Raw genomic sequence first — 16,829 nt, forward strand, 5'->3', positions numbered from 1 at the left:
TTCTTCTTCTTCTTCTTCTTCTTCTTCTTCTTCTTCTTCTTCTTCTTATTTCTGGGTGTGGTGCTAAGTATCAGAGCCCTGATTCGATCCCAGGTCATCCCGACTCTGGGGCCGGTGCTCTTACTTGCTGTGCTACCTGGCTGCCCTCCATTGCTCTTCTAAGAGTCCTTCATTTACAGAGGGACAGGAAGTTTCCACTTTTCCAAGCATTGCATTCCCCTGTACCCCTCATTCTGTGTAGCCCAATGAACACCTATACTTCACTTCCCAGCGATTTTAAATTGTTTCTTCAGCAGAGTCCCCCATGTCTCAGGGAGCCAGCAGGAGTGGGGAGAAGGGAGCTCTGCCAGCTAGTGCATTAAAAAAAGAGATCTGAAGCAGCTATACACTAAGTCTATAACTTCTCCCATTATCAGCAAAGTAAGAGAGCTAGAGTGTTCACCCTCCCACCCTGGTCCCTCCATTCAACCCGTACACTGCATATTTTGTAGTTTATCTTCCTTTCTCCTTTCAAGGGTGCCTTCCATGTTTAAATTAGAGAATACTGAATGGAATTTGGAAACCAAGATTTCCCTTTTGCAGATGAGAAAACAGGTTTTCTGAGAGGGTCACTGAATCCTGAGACGGTCACTCACAAGCTATTGCCAGATCCCAGACTCCTTATGTATTGCTCCTTCTAGCCTACAGAATCCCATATATTTTTAAAAAAGGATGGTCAGTGAGATAAAATATTTTGAATGCCTCTCTTTGTTATAGGAAAACTTAACAAAGGGAAAAAAAAGAAACTTCCCTGAAGAGCTTTTTAAAAGACTGAGGTCATTCCAGCCATCCCTTGAAAAGCCTAAAGCAAGCCAAATGATAGTAATCTAAATTTTTAATTTTGATGTTATTTCGATTCAAATTTATTTTAATTATATTTCCACATGTTATTTATAGCTCAGTAAGATCCCTCATGGACTCAATGCACACTATGTTTATGACTAGTTCAGAGGGGTCGTCTCATGTGGGAGGCAATATGGTCTGGTGGAAAGAGCCTGATCCTTAGGAATCAGGAGACCTGGGGTTCTACTTCCAGATTTTCCACCAACCCTATCTAACCTTGATGAAGACTTTCAATTCTTTTGTATCTTTCTTTCTTAATCTATAAAATAAAGATTTAAATATCTATAAAATAGAGAATTTAGACAGATCAAAGATTCTTAATCTAGGGGCCCTGAACTTATTTTAAAAACATTCTGATAATTGTACTTAGTATGTTTCCTCTGTAATAATATGTATTTTATTTTTATATATTTAAAATTATTACTCTGAGAAAGAATGCATAGGATTCACCAGACTACCATGACAGAAAAAGGTTAAGAACCTTTGACCTAGATGATGGCTGAAGTCCCTTTAATGATCTAGGACCATGACTCTTTGGGTCATACCTTCCTTGAAAGTATAATGACAGGGTTGGAGTAGATGTTGTCTGAGGTTTCTTCCAACTCTTCACATCTAAGAATTAAAGCTTAATTCTAGGTTTCTAGTTCTTGGTCACATTTATGATTTACTTGGCACTGAGTCCTTTGTCAGGAGCTAAGATCCAATGATATCCTGGCATGTGTGTTGAAAGGAAGGGGGGAGATTCAGGAAAAGCATTCCCTCAGCCACCTGGACTAATAAGCCTTTTCCGTGTTCTTTGGGAGAGACAGTCATTGATGATTGAGAATATAGACCAGGAAAAGATTTTCTCTTGTCACTCAGATTCTGTGATTTCTGCCTTAGCATGGTTACACAGTATTAGTGACCAGTTTGGAAGCTGCAAGAACAAGAAACCAGACCTCCAGAAACAAAAAGATGCCCTGCCCACAGAGAAAACAGAATTCCCACAACATTAGGAAAACATCATTTCTCTTGTTTCTTTACAAAGTATTTATAGAAATATGTATTCAGCACCTTTCCTGTGCTTAACCCAGTTCTGGGTGCTATGGGAATAGGGGAAATAAATAAAGAAAAAAATCAAAATGAATGTAGCAAATATATAACATAGCCTTAACTGAATATCACCCACTGCTCAATTGACTGTTAACTTCTCTTCTCATCCTCTACATCTCTATTCCACAGATGACCTTGCCTTTTTTTTTTTGGAGGGCAGTTGGTATTAAGTGACTTGCCCAAGGTCACATGGCTAGTAAGTGTTAAGTGTCTGAGGCTGGATTTGAACTTGGGTCCTCCTAACTCCAGGGCCAGTGCTCTATTCACTGCACCACCTAGCTGCCCCTAAATTGCCTTCTATTGTATTGAAAAAGCATCTCCTTCATTCAGTGAATCATCTTCTCTTACATACATCTTCAATCACTTCCTTTTTGTCTCTTTTAATCTATAAATGTGTTCAAATGTTCTAAATAAAACAATCCCAAACTTTCCTTGATCCTAAAATCCACTTAATTTATTGTTTTATATCATTGTCCTTTCTAGTCAGAGCTCCATTTCGAGAAGAATTATTTTCACTTTTCTCCACTTTTTCACTATTTATTCCTTACCAATTGCAATCTGGCTTAGATGTGTAGAATGGCTACAAGGTCATTAATGATATCCTTATGGCATAATCCACATATCCAAATCCAATCCCCATTTCTCAGCCCACATACTCCCTGACCTCCCCACGTCTTCTGACACTGCTGACTATTCCCTTCTTGATGCCCTTCCCTCTTGGTTTCTGTTACACAGAACCCTCATGGCTTTCCTAACTATTGCTGCTGTTTTCCCATATTCTCTTCCTGCTGCTTAAATGTTGAGTCCCTTCAAATTCTGCATTTGGCCTCCTTCTTTTCTCCTTTATACTTACATCCTCTGGGAACTCTTCAATGCACATGGTTTCAATTATAAGCTCCATCAAAGTAATTCTTAAATCTGTATCTCTATCCTTAATGTCTCTCTAGAGCTCCACTCCCATTACTTCCAATTTCCTGCTGCAGTCCACCTGGATGTCCTGTTAGCACCTCAAACTCAACATACTCCACACTGAACTGCTTATTCCCCAGTCTTCAAATTCACCCCTTTTCCCAACTTCTTTCTATTGATAGTATAGTCGTCCTCCTTATCATCCAGCCTCATAAACTTATTTTTGACTCTCCGTCTCTGTCTCTTATCTCATATGCTAGCAAGTAGCTCAAGATCCCTGGAAAGACCAGTGCTCATCAGAACACTAACTTTGCTCAAGTCCAGCTACCATAGCCATCAGAAAGAAGAGCATCCCTTGTGGGGAAGGGATCTGTCAGCACTCACACGAAGTGCTGACTAACTGCCAGTAACAGATCAGTAAGCCCAAGAGTCTAGGAAAAAGCAATGCCAAATATAGCCACAGACTCTACTTCTATAACTTTCATCCAGGGAGATATGAGCCCTTTGGAGAAGTGACCTGGCAACTCCCCCTGCAGGTTTTATAAGCCCTATCTTCTTATAGTCACCACTACTGAAGAATCAAGGAAAAAAATTCTTGAAGCCAAAGTTCTTGGTACCATCAAAGGTTTCAACATCAGAAATTTTTATTGTTTTATTAATGGAAATGACACTGAAGAATAAGCATTATAATCTATCTTGCTGTTGCATCCTAAGCATAATTGGGACTTTCAATCAGATTTGCAGTTTAAGCCATATATATATAGTCTCCCCATATTAAAAGGCAAGTTCCTTGAGAACAGATACTGCCTTACTTTCCCATTAGAGTCTCAGGGCTTAGCACATGGCTTGGCAGGTACATGGACATACTGAATAGCTTTATTCCTTCATTCTTTCAGTCATTCATTCATTCACCACCCCCATTCACTCAACTGGCAAATCCCACCTCTACTCCAGCAGTTCTTCTTGTATCTGTTCCCTTTCTGAAACCACCATAGTACAGGTCCTAGTTATGTCTTTCCTGGACCATGATGCTAACTCTATTCTTGCACCTAATCTCTTTCCAAACCTTCCTTTTAACTGCTACCCTAGTAATCTTCCTCATTACTAATTAGTTTATATTGCCTACTGAATAAAGTAAAAACCCCTATTCTAGACAAAGTCTTCTAAAATCTAACTCTAGTAGACCTTTCTAGACTCATAATCATCCTGTTCACATATTTCTCATTTCTTCTAAAATAGGATTCTAATTTTTCTTTGTTCTCAGCCCTATCAATCCTTCTCTTCACCTTTATTCATGCCTAGAATAGTTGTAATCTATTGTTCCTCTATCTCTATTGAAATCTCTCATTTCCTTTAAGACCTGATTTATTCTCAACTTCAGTAATTCCCTAAAGTGAATGCATCCTTTCCTTCTCAAATCTCCCAACATTGCACCTGTATCTCCATTCTGTACTTACCCAACTTTCTCTGGCATCAGAATTATTTGTGTACATTGTATCTGGAACTCACATCTCCTGACTTTGAGCCTGGTTTTTTGTCATGCTGCCTCTCTCAATAATGAGAGAGATGTTTTTTTCCTTCTCCTCCCTCAACTCTTCTAATATTTTGTTGGAGAATGATAAGGTGCCCTCAAGAGGCCATTAAGTATTCTGGTATAGACCTAAAATGGCTGGTGGAAGACCCCTTGGCCATCACTCTACAGGGCTATGCCTTTTCTAACCCTTTTCTCCTGTCCCCCTCAAAACAAGCAAAAGATGAAAAAATCATAGAATTTAGAGATGGAAAGGATCTTAAAATTAATCTTTCCTCTATAAGACCCCAAAGATACACTGAGCTCACTTCTTCTGTGAATAGTCATTTCTGGACCAAGCAGAGCCTACAGATCCTGGGAGAAGACTTCATCTTGAATAACCTGGTTTAGTCACCTGCATGGTCCCATTCTCTCCAGATAGTTGCCAGTTCCATTTTCCCCCAGTGTCACAGTGTAGAACTGAGACTGGGGCATCTGTTTTTCTTTCAGAAATCAGAGATCAAGGGAAAGAGGCCAAAGATAAAACTTCTTGATCTATCTCTGGTCATCCAATGGATCTGGCAATCAAGTAGCAATCTCCACCATCTACCCATTACTCCTTGAGCCTTGGGCTAAATAACTGTAAGGACTATGAGGAGAGTAGAAGGTGACAGAGAAATAGGGGGCAAAGTCCCAGCCCTGAAGGAGATCATCAAGTAGTCAGAGAAGCAGAATAGTCCTAGATGAGAAGCCTAATAATATTTAAAAAGCCTTATTGAGACAAAGACAGACAGAAGCCCCCAAGAAAGAAAGAAAAGGGCATGAATTTCAAGTTGAAAAATATTTGCAGGCTCCTCTAAACCCAGCCTCTCTCTGAAGCTGCTTAGTAACCTCAGCCCACCAAGGGTGGTTGCTGCCATTCACTGTGGCTTCTCTGGGTGAAAATGAGCCAAATGCCTGGGGAGTTATCATTCCTATTACAAAGGGTACTCCCTCTCCCTTACTCTCATTTTCTTCTTTAAAGAAAAAAACACTAGCTAATCATTATTAATTTCTTTGCTTCTCCATGTAATGATATTATCCATGATTACCTCACTTACATTTAATGTGGTTTTAATGGAATTCCAACGGCATTTTTAAGGAATGTCTCAGTCAAGTCAGCATGGTAGGGCCTCGGAGCTGGAATCTCACTGTTGAGCCCAACAAAGGTCACTTAATGAACATAGAGAGAAATAAATCCTATGCTTTATACTCTTAAACATCCACTCATTCATCTTATTTAATACTCACAAAGAGCCCCATGAAATAAAATGAATAGCTATTGTCATTCCCATCTGACAGATGGAGAAACCTGGTCCCTGGGGAGTTAAATGATTGATGCAATTTCACATAGCTAGTTGATAGTAGAGATAGGACTGAATCCTACATCCCTTGATTTCCTGTTGGCTAAATACCTTTCTCATCAGTTTTTGAAGGGAAGACACATTCACACTACCCTTCATCACAAGACCATAGAAAGTGAAAGCCTTATTCTTTTTTTTTTTTTTTAAGCAATCGGGTATAGACTTAACTTGCTCAAGGTTACACGGCCAGTTATTTCTGGGTGTGGTGCTGAGTATCTGAGCCCGGATTTTTGATCCGGGTCATCCCGACACTGGAGCCGGTGCTCTTACTCGCTGAGCCACCTGGCCACCCCTAAGCAATTGGGGTTAAGTAACATGCTCAACGACCAGGTGTTTCTGGGTGGGTGCTAAGTGTCTGAGCCCGGGATTCGATCTCCAGGTCTTCTCAACACTGGAGCCGGTGCTCTTACTCGCTGTGCTACCTGGCCGCCCCTGAAAGCCTTATTCTATGTTTGGTTAATTCTCACTTTTTCCTTCCTAATTCCTGTGATTCAGTCATTGTCTACCATATAGCTGCCTGGAGGTACCATCTTTGTATATTTTATTCATTCACTAAAACTACCCAAAGAGATGGTCATGTCCTAAATCTTTTATGACTGCTCTGCCTCCATGGTCTAAAAATCTAATATTCTTCTATGACTATAACATTTTCTGCTTTGATATCCCTCTCAACCTATTTTTTATCTTTACCACAATGTCCCATTCCTGTTCTTCCAGGCTACCACCCCTATTCAGTCCTTACTTTTCATACTTTATCACTTGCATGCTATGGCTAACCAGTTTGACTATATGTATGTATGTATATACACACTGTATTCTACTCTTTTTGCTGCTCATGTATAACTAAAATCCAACCTTGGATCAACCTCACCAAACACTTTCTCTGATCCTATTGAGTAAAGCTGAATGTCCATTCACACAACTGTGCTGATTGGTCCACTATAGATCCAACCCATTTAATCTCAATTAGGTGAGGTTCTGTTTTGAACTTCACAGTTTCAAATTCCCTTATGATATTTTTCCCTTTCAGAGAGATCCACTCATACATGTGCAAGCAATGAGATATTAGTATGCTGCAAAAAATGATTATTATAAAGAATTCAGAGAAGCATGGAGAGATATATGAACTGATGCAAAGAAATGTAAGTAGAACCAAAGAAACTATCATTTCTATTTCCCTCCTTCTGGAACCTTGGATTCTAGTCCCTGGGATCCTGGGCTCTGATAGGTGTTTTTTTGGTATTATCTTTCCTGAAACTAGGCTCCACATAATTTTCTGACCCCTTCTGTAACATGAAAACATGATGGCAGCTTCCCCTTTCCAGTTTCCCTTTATGTGTTATCTTTTCCAATTCAAATGTAAGCTTCTTGATGTCAGAGACTGTTTTGTTTGCTTAGAGTTGTATCCTCAGCACTTATTGTAATGCCTGACTTGTAATAAGAGCTTAATAGATGCTTTTTTTTTTCAATCAGTCTATCCAAAATGACTGCAACAGTATAAATGGAAAGAAGAAATAAATATGAAAATATAATTATAATGAATAAACTTGTTACCAAAGAAGAGATACAAAAATGTACCTCCCTCCCTTTTTTGCATAGGTGAGTGACTATGGGTGTGAAACATTTTGCATAACTGTCAGAAGTGGGTGATATGTTGGTTGGTTTTGTGGAACTACTGGTTTTTAACTTTTAAAAAATGATATGTCACAAAGTATTCTCTAGGTAGGGGAGTAGAAAAGATTATATTCAGAAATGAAGGTAATAGAAAGAAAAAAGAAATTGATAAAGATTTAAAAAAAGAAACTGGAGGCCATTCTTCATGAATCCTTCCCTCTTCCACACTTCCAACCCCACTAAATTGTTTCCTATTCTCTCCTCCTTTGTTCCTCTCTCTGAGAGAAAGGCATCAAGGTGAAACCCTTTACTTGTGCCTTTGATTCCATCTTCTCTCCCTGTCCTTTGGCTTCAATCATTTACCTCCTCTCTCTAATCTCTAATCACTACTTCTCCACTGGTAACTTCCCTGATGCATACAAATATTCCCTGGTTTCCCCTATGCTAAACAAACAAACAAACAAAAAACCCCTCTGACCTTACCATCCCCTCAAATTACTATCCTATATTTCTTCTCCCCTTAAGAGCAAAATTTTGGAGAAAATATTCTAAATTCATTGCCTTCACTTCCTCATCACTTCCTCACCTTTCAAATCCTTACAATCTGACTTCTTAACTGGGTTCCAGAAACTTGGTCTTTCCAACTGTCTGTTTTAATATTTTGAGAACTCTTTCAATATTATTGGTTTCCTTGGTAATCCTATGTTTTTTTTTTTATTTTATGCACTAAAAAAAAAAACCTTATTGTGAGAAGGGATTCGTAGGCCTCACCAGTCTGCCAAAGGGGTCCAAGACAAAAAAAGTTGATTCCCTGCTCTAGGGTCAAGCTTAAATGCCACACCCTCCACAAAGCCTCGGTTGGGTTGCCTCAGCCTTCAGTCTTGCCCTTCTCTGATCACTTCCAGACATGTCCCTGACATTTGGCACCACCTATATCCCAGTTTTCCCTCTCTTATTCTGGGAACTGTAATCAAATTAAGCTACTGTCACTTCAGGAAAGAGAATGTCAATCAATTGCCCTATGGCTCCACTCACTATGCTTTTGACATCCCACACCAAACTCCTTTCCCTATCCACCAGTATCCTATAGATGTTTTTTGTCCCTATTAGGATATAAGATGCTAAAGGGTAGGGATCATCTCTCTATTTTGCATTTGCACCCCCTAGAACCTAGCACAATGCTCTACACAGAGTAAGTTCTTAATAAAAATGCTTTTTTCATTCATTCCAGTCTTGACTGTCCTACCCAGTTAAGCACTCGATTCTGTGCTGAATTTTATAGCACTAATTATTTAATGTAAGTTTTCTCTCCCCTTGATGTTATAAGCTCCTTCAGGGAGAGGCTGTTTCTTTCATTTCTCTGTGTTTTTATTTCTCTTTTATTTCCTTCAAAGCAAAGATTTGGGTACATAGTAGGTGATCCAGAAGATCTCATTGACCAATTCCAAGCCAATACTTTGAAAACAGCCAATGTGACAGCAGCAAGTGTATTTTAAATAAAAGAGCCCAACTTTGTCCTTTGAATTGGCTTCTCCCTCTGCCTACCATGCACAACATGCAGCAACCCATTGAGTTCTTTACTGAAACTCTGACAAAGAACCTTTCCTGAGGGGAGTCCTACAGTGCTCAGGAAACTTGGCATTAGCTTGAATGATACTCATTGGACTGAGACATCTATAAATACTAAGGAGGATCACACATCCTTTCCCCCCTCTTCCCAGAGCCCTGTCATCCCACGTTTATAATACTAATTACTCTACTAGTCCAGCCATGAAATTTGATTTGACATCTCTTATGTATGTTCTTGGGAATCCACATCACTCAAGCAAGAGAGCCAAACTATTCATGAAAGAAAATTTCTAAGGGTGTCCTGGAGAGGATTGGAGAAGAAATGGGGCTGTCTAATGCTTGCTAGTGGTAATCGCTCATTTTAATATATTTGCATGCCATTCTCTGTCTCAGTAGCCTGTAGTTATTACAAAAGTAACATGTGCTGCTCGGCAATCCCAAAGATTGTTCCAGGTCGCTTTCCTTCGGTCTGGTCACTGACCTTCTGATTCCTCTACAGGAATCCCATTCCTCTTCTAAATGGTGGCCAGGCTCATGTTACTCCTGCTGGGAGATGACTTAGGAGAGAATGATGCATAAACTAGTTTGGTTTGAAACAAGCAGGCAGTTAGGGACTCAGAAGGCCCCAACTGTACTCTATTGTTGAGGCCTCCACAAGGACAAATATTTAATTTATCTCTTTCTTGGATTTGTTCCTCTATCTTTTCCTTCCTTTCCCACCTCATCTTTCTCTTCCTTCCTCCCTCTCCTCCCTCTCCTTCCTTCCTTCCTTCCTTCCTTCCTTCCTTCCTTCCTTCCTTCCCTAGTGACTGTCTAGTTCTATACATCATAAACTATGTAATAGGCTTTCTTAAAGATGTCCCCACAGATAGGGAAGTGCAAGATGGGAAAGAAGTCTTTTGAGTTCTATTCAGAGCATCATTAAAAAGACAAAAGTGCATACAGAATTTCCTTGAACAGTGCCTTGCTGTCAACACACTTGGGTTTTAGTACCACTTTCCATTCTGGGGGCAGCATGAACTCAAGTAAGGTTTGATAAGTGTTTTCACTCCTTGAATGGCTACCATGTTGGTTGGAATTAAATCCAATTAAATTAAATTAATCCATTAAATCCAATCAAAGCTTTATGTTCAGGCAATGAGGTCAAGTATTTGAAAACATAGTCTCTGCCTTCAATGCACTTATGCTCTATTTGAGGAGACAAGAGAAAGACAAGAAACAATTGTAGACACTGTTTCATAAGAAACAAACTATATGAGAAATGGAAAGAAACACACAAAAAGAATGATATGAGTTGATATGGAATGAGATCAGCTAAACTGAGGAAACAATAGACACCGTGACTAAAATCATGTAAATGGAAATAACTCTAAAATGGAGCTGGAAACTGAGTCATTGAAATGTATGATCTTAGTACTGGAGAAAAGATAAGCAAATCCTCCTTCCTCCTTTCCTTGGTGCAGAACACTGTGGTCAGTGTACTGGTTAGTTTTATTTATGTAGGCTAGGTTTTCTTTGTTATAAGAGAAGGCTCTCTAGGTGGAGGTATATTTAGTTTTAAAAAAAGATGACAATAAATTGTTAATCAGAAAATAAAATAACCTCCAGAAATAACTACAAAGTAATCAATGAGGAAAATGTGAAATATTATGGAGCAGGTGTTAGGAGACAAGTCTAGTCCTGAGTTGAAGGGAGCATGGTGCAGGGGATAGAGTACTGGATATGACACCTTAGATATGAATCCCACCTCAGATACTTTTATAGGATCCTGGGCAAGTCACCTCGATTTTCTGAGAATTGGTTTCTTTATTTGTAAAATGAAGGAGTTGAACCTGACCTCTAAGTTCCTTCCAGTTCTAAAATTGACAATCTTGGCTCTACTACTAAATAGCTGTGTGATCTTGCTCAAGTCAGTTTACCTTCTTTCTCTACATCTTAATTTCCTCAACTGTAAATGAAAACCCGAATTAAATGGTCTGGAAGGTCCTTTCTAGCTTTAATATCCTATGAGTGGACAGGTTATCTTATGATAATACAACCTAGTGGGATGGAGAAGGAGGGTATGAGTAGTATCCCATCAGAGGTGAGTTTAAAGCTACAAAAATCAATGAGAATTTCTGATAGTAAGTGAAACTTGTTGAAAGGTTTCCATATCTCAAGAATGGATTGTATCAGAGAGAAGTTAAGTGTTTCTTTGAGAGGTACCACTCCAAAGCTGTGTTAATTAGGGCAAGGAAAGAACAGAAACGTTCTCAGGGGTCTGGAGGCCAAAAGCAATCGTCATCATGACTCTCTGATGCCAGTGATTAAAGAATCATAGAATGTTAACATTGGCAGGGACTTTAGGGAGTATCTAGTTTAACATTCCTCATTTTATATAAGAGGAAAAAGAAGCCAAGATAAGAGAATGAAGGGACTTCCTCAAGGCCACAGAGCTCATCAGCTGCAAAACCAGAACTTGACTCATGGTCCAGTGAATTTCTCCTGTGCTGTCTGGTCATAACCCAGAATGACTTGGTATGTTGGGATGACTGCCCCTTCTCCATCCTTTATCAAATACTGAAGAAGAATTGTAAAGGCAAAGTAATTTTCAGAGCTGTCAGTTCTGTTTTGCTACATACCCCTGCTTCTCTCTGGCTTCTCTCCCAACCATTGAAGCACAAGCCATTGGTTATTAATTTTCTAATGACACTCCATCTCCCTTCTCTTGGCATAACCTGGATATATTCTCACCACCCCTCCCCTTCTTTCTCCCACATGCTGAGCACTGCGTCAGAAAGGACCATTAAAGACTCTTGCAGCTTTGAGCTGCCTAGGAGAAGAGAGGCTGCAGTGGAAAGTTTTCACTGGGAAAAGCCTAGACCTGTCACCTTGAACACACAGACCTGTTCTAGTTCTGTGTGGCTCTGAAAAAGGCATTAAAACTCGTTGGTCTCTGTCTTTTCATCTGTCAAGTGGGAACTTTCCCCCCCTTTCCTTTCCTGCCTTTCTTACACTGTTTAATGAGATAATGGAACAGTCAAGCAATCAACCAGCAGCCATTTATTGAGTCTCTATCATGTGTTAGGAACTAGGTGCTAAGAATTCAAAGACAGCCAATGAAACAATTCCTACTTGCAAGGAGTTTTATTGTGGGAGACAGCTTCTATATAAATATACACAAAATAAATACAAGATAAAATGGAGAGGGGGAGGGGACATTAATAGCTGTGGGTCTTGGGAAAGTCTTCATTCCAAAGGTAGTGAGAGAGGCAAAGCTTGAAGGACTTTAGGGTCAAGAGGCAGAGGAGAAGAGACAATGAGTTTCAGTCATGGTGAAGTCAGTGCAAAGAGTTCGAGACAGAGATGGAGGATTATGTGTATGGAACAGAGAGAAAGCCAGTTTAGCTACACCCCAAAGTGCTGGAATTTGTGGAAAGGTAGTTTGGAACCAAGCTGTGAAGGCATTTAAATGAAAGAAAAGTTTATACTTGAACCTGGATGTATCAGAGTTTATTGAGTAAGAGACTGACATGGTCAGACACACACTCTTAAGAAAATCACTTTTTGGCAAGTGTGTGTAGGATGAGTTGGAAATGGGAGGTACTGGAGGTAAGGAGATACTACTGGGAGAGCAATTAGGAGGCTAGTGAAATAGTCCAGACAAAAGGTTGGGGATTTTAAATAGTGTGATGGCTGCATGAACAAGGAGACAGCTACTGAGAGGAGAGAGAGTGTGAAGGTAGATCACACAAGATTGTGGTCACTAGTTAGATGTAGGGTGAGAGCAACGAATCAAGGATAATGCCAAGGTGTGAATGTAGGTGACTTGGGAAGATAGTGGTGATGATGATGGCTGACTGTGAAGGTGCCTGAATATTAAAAATATATAGGTGCAAGGTATTGCAATGTTTCAAGGATCCACGATTTCATGAATGTGGATGGTTCATGAATCAACAGAGAGACCTAGGGGAATTGACTTGGAATAAGTAAGATCAAAGCATCATGGTGCCAGTGCATCTAGTCCAACTCCCCTCTTTTGCATGGAGGGAAACTGTGGCCAAGAGAAGTTAAGAGACTTGACCAAAGTCACACAGGTCTAGATTTGAATCTTGCCTCAGATATTTACCAGCTGTGTGACCCTGCAAAAGTCACCTACCTTCTTTGAACTCCAGTTTGCATGTCTAAAAAATATAATAATAGTACTTGAGTCTTAAAGTTACCATATAGGTCACGTAACACAAACAAACACTTATAAAACTCAAAGCATAAAAAAATGCCAAGGATAATTATGAGCATAAGTCCCTTTTTTACCCTTCCATACTACCTCCACTTCATTCCTCTATGGCCTATCTCATAAGTAGCTAGGCAGGTCCCTGAATGGAAGGTATACAGTCAGCTATATTACAACATTCACTTCAATATATATCCATTAAGCCCCTACTGTATCCAAGGGACTGGGAATACTTGATGGCTTTAATTTTGATCCCAACCAGACTTCAACTTAGGTAAGTCCCAACAAAGGCCTTGAGTAGAGATTAAACAATGTGCCTATGACCACAGCTAACAAACATCACAGGAGACCTACAAAGACAATAATAAAGCAATTCAGGCCCTCAAAGGGATCATATTTTTGCCATATAAAAGTAAGGCAATCGTGATCATTTCAGTGACTTCCCTAGGTTAAATGACCGAAATGGGTGAGATTTGTCCTCAGCATTGTTCCTTTCTGCACTTTGCCATTTCCCTCTCTCCTCAGGTTTCCAGTATTATAATTCTGCAGGGTCTTTTTGTAAAGAAGAAAAGTTCTGGTAAACTAATTCAAAGTAAGGTATAAGTGATTTGACATATTCTCCCAGGCAGAGGGGATATTTTGAAAGAGGATCCCATGCTTAATTTACAAGACTATATTGCTAATGGTGGGATTTCAGTCCAACTAGTGACTGGCAAGTGTGGGAGATATTTCAGAGGTATGGAGAGATGACAGATTACAAATTACAACATGTAAATGACCACCTACTTTGTCTATATTTAGGACCAGGACTATGTAATTCCAATATATCATTACAGATGATACATACAAAAAGGGGTAAGTTAGAAATGTTACTCCTGATCACTACTACTAGCTGGATTTGCAGAATGTGGAATTGTTTTGGGTGAGAGGTCAAGGAATCTGATGTCCATGGAACCACATCAGTGATATCTGGGTGGATGTGCAGAACTGCATAGTTGCTGAAGGACCTAGGACCAATCCTAAAGGAGTGTTGGACTCAGGCCTATATTTGGAGGGGTGGTGCTGAAGGGCCAGGGACACCTTTGCATTTTGAGTTGTCCATGGCTACAGTTTGAGGGTAAACAACTCTGAGCAATTCTGAATCTGTTATCCCCGTCTCACTTGAATATTTTTATCTGGGTAAATGTAGATATCAACAAAATGACACTGAATTTGGCATCCAAATACCTAGGTTCAGACCCTAGTTCTTTTACTTCCCCATGGGGTGACCTTGTACAAGTAATTCCCTCTTTCTAGGTCTTAGTATCTCATCTGAAAAAATGAGTGGGGGGGAGGGAGTAGACTCACTGATCTCTAATATGTCTTCCAGCTCTGCCATTAAAAGGAACATCAAGGATAGCTTTAAAAAAAAAATCCACAACACTTTTATGTTTAATTATTTTCATATCAATGTAGCAAAAAAAGTCAGAAAAATCAGACACCAAAGACAGGTGGTTTTTCATAGCTCAGAGATTCCAGCAGCAATTTTGTATCATCACATTTATTAAAGATAATACTAAGGATGTTTTTTATCTCATATTCTTTTAAGCCATATCACCTTGTTTATACTACCCTTTGATATGTTTATAGGGTATAAATTACTTTTAAATGTTCTGGTCTTGTGGACTTGGTGGGTTTTCTTTCTTATAAATAAAATTTTAAAGGGCATTATACATTTTAAGAAGGAGCTGTTGTACTCTGGGTGCAAAGATGTCTTATTTTCTGATCATGGTTTATCTTGGATCATAACCATCCAAATCTTATGGAACAAGGCTTTGGCTATAGACAGATTCTCCTGAATCCTCATTTAGCTGTGTATTTGGAATTTTAGAGCCAGAAATAGAAAGGTTCTAAAGTGCATTATTATTATTATTCCTTTGCTTTGGGATTATTAAATTTTTTTCTGTTTGGAAGGACAGTTGGGGTTAAGTGACTTGCCCAAGGTCACAGGGATAGTAAGGGTTAAGTGTTTCAGGCTGGATTTGAACTCAGGTCCTCCTGACTCCAGAGCCGGTGCTCTATTCACTGCATCACCTAGCTGCTAATTTTTTAAATTATATTAATTTTTATTGGCAAAAATTTATTTTCTCTCCCTCTTACCTACCCTCTAGGGAAACAAAAAGAAAAAGAAAACTCTTATAAGAAATATAAACATGCATAGTTAAACAAAACAAATTCCCACATTAACTATGTCTAAAAAACATGTCTCACTCTGTAACTTCTCTGTCAGGAAGTAAATAGCATATTTCATTCTAAGTTTCCTGGATTCGTGATTGGTCATTGCCTTGTTCAGCATTCTTAAGACTTTCAAAGTTGTCATTTTTACAATTTTGTTGCTATTCTATAAATTATTTTCCTGTTTCTGCTCACTTCCTTCTGTATCAATTCATATAAGTCTTCTATTTTTTACAGCACAATAATATTCTATTACATTCATATACCATCATTTATTCAATTATAACCTAAGTTTCCACCTATTTGTCACTACAAAAATTAATTAGTACAAATATTTTGCACATATGTGTCCTTTCTTTCTTTTGCACATATGTGTCCTATTTCAGGGTGTAGGTCAAGTAGTGAGAGATGTTATCTACGTTCCTTTTTTCTTCTTAAGGATGAAGGAAGGCCTCAGCTCTGTGCATGTAGCAAGTGCAGTAGTAGATTCAGATCATTAGGTATTATAATTTCAGTGGAGGGATTCAGTTAGGAGGAACATGATATGAAGGAAAACTGTAGGAAACATATCTCCTAACAGAGAGGTTGCAGACTGACATATGTTTTATAGACATAGTCGATGTGAGAATTTGCTTTATTTGACTATGCAAGTTTATGTTTCTTATGAGAATTTTCTTTCTCTTGTTTTTCCTGGGGGGTGAGCCTAGAGGAGGAAGAAGTATGGGAAGGGAAAAGGGAAATGCAGAGTTGCCCCACCAGCTCTTGGTATTGACTGGAGAGATTTATGGACTGCATATGATTTCTTTCTTTTCGCATATGATTTCTGAGGCAGTATGGCAGAGGGTATGATGTGTCAGTCTTAGAGGAAAGAAGATGTAGGTTCAAGTAGCAACACTGCTACATACCAACTGTGTGGTCCGGGGCAATTCATTCAATGTCTCTGTGCCTTGGACAATTCTCTTACACCTTGTGTTAAAGATCAGCTGTGGTTCTGAATGAGTTTGGGGAAACTGTACAGCTGTGATTGCATCAATATGAAGAATTTTCCATATAAACCTCATAGAAGTATGGACAATTTATTATCTTAGGGAGTTCCCTACGCAGTTGAAATTGAAGGTCTAGGTCTAACTAGAGAGCTATATACATGAGTCCCAGATAGCTGTGTTGTATTAGAGTGCTCAACCTGGAGTCAGGAAGACCTAAGTTCAATTCCAGGCTCAGACATGTACTAGCTATATCAACCCTGGACAAATCACTTAACCTCATGTAGCAGCAAGCACCCTAGCATACCCAGGATGGCTGCTAGCACAGGTTCTTTGATCTGCTTTTCTGAAGGAAATCAATTTAAAAGAGGCGAACAATATTACTTTAATCAAGTGTGTGTGTGTGTGTGTGTGTGTGTGTGTGTGTGTGTGTGTGTGTG

General features: G+C 39.2%; 2 long non-coding RNA genes across 3 annotated transcripts in view; one reads left to right on the forward strand and one right to left on the reverse strand.

Annotated features, from left to right (window-relative positions):
• LOC138153492 (uncharacterized) overlaps positions 1–16,829 on the reverse strand; it is a 604,705-nt gene that overhangs the window by 180,634 nt on the left and 407,242 nt on the right. The gene's annotated exons all lie outside the window — the stretch shown is intronic.
• Positions 1–16,829, forward strand: part of LOC138153494 (uncharacterized) — a 90,887-nt gene that overhangs the window by 33,510 nt on the left and 40,548 nt on the right. For both annotated transcript variants that reach the window (XR_011166393.1, XR_011166392.1), the window contains exon 2: positions 6,827–6,938. This is a non-coding gene — a long non-coding RNA (uncharacterized lncRNA). The remainder of the gene's footprint in view (positions 1–6,826; positions 6,939–16,829) is intronic.

Source organism: Petaurus breviceps, unplaced genomic scaffold (genome assembly GCF_028583685.1).
Source record: "Petaurus breviceps papuanus isolate PSGF00001 unplaced genomic scaffold, PetGlider_PUasm1.0 151, whole genome shotgun sequence".
Classification (NCBI taxonomy): Eukaryota; Metazoa; Chordata; class Mammalia; order Diprotodontia; family Petauridae; genus Petaurus; species Petaurus breviceps.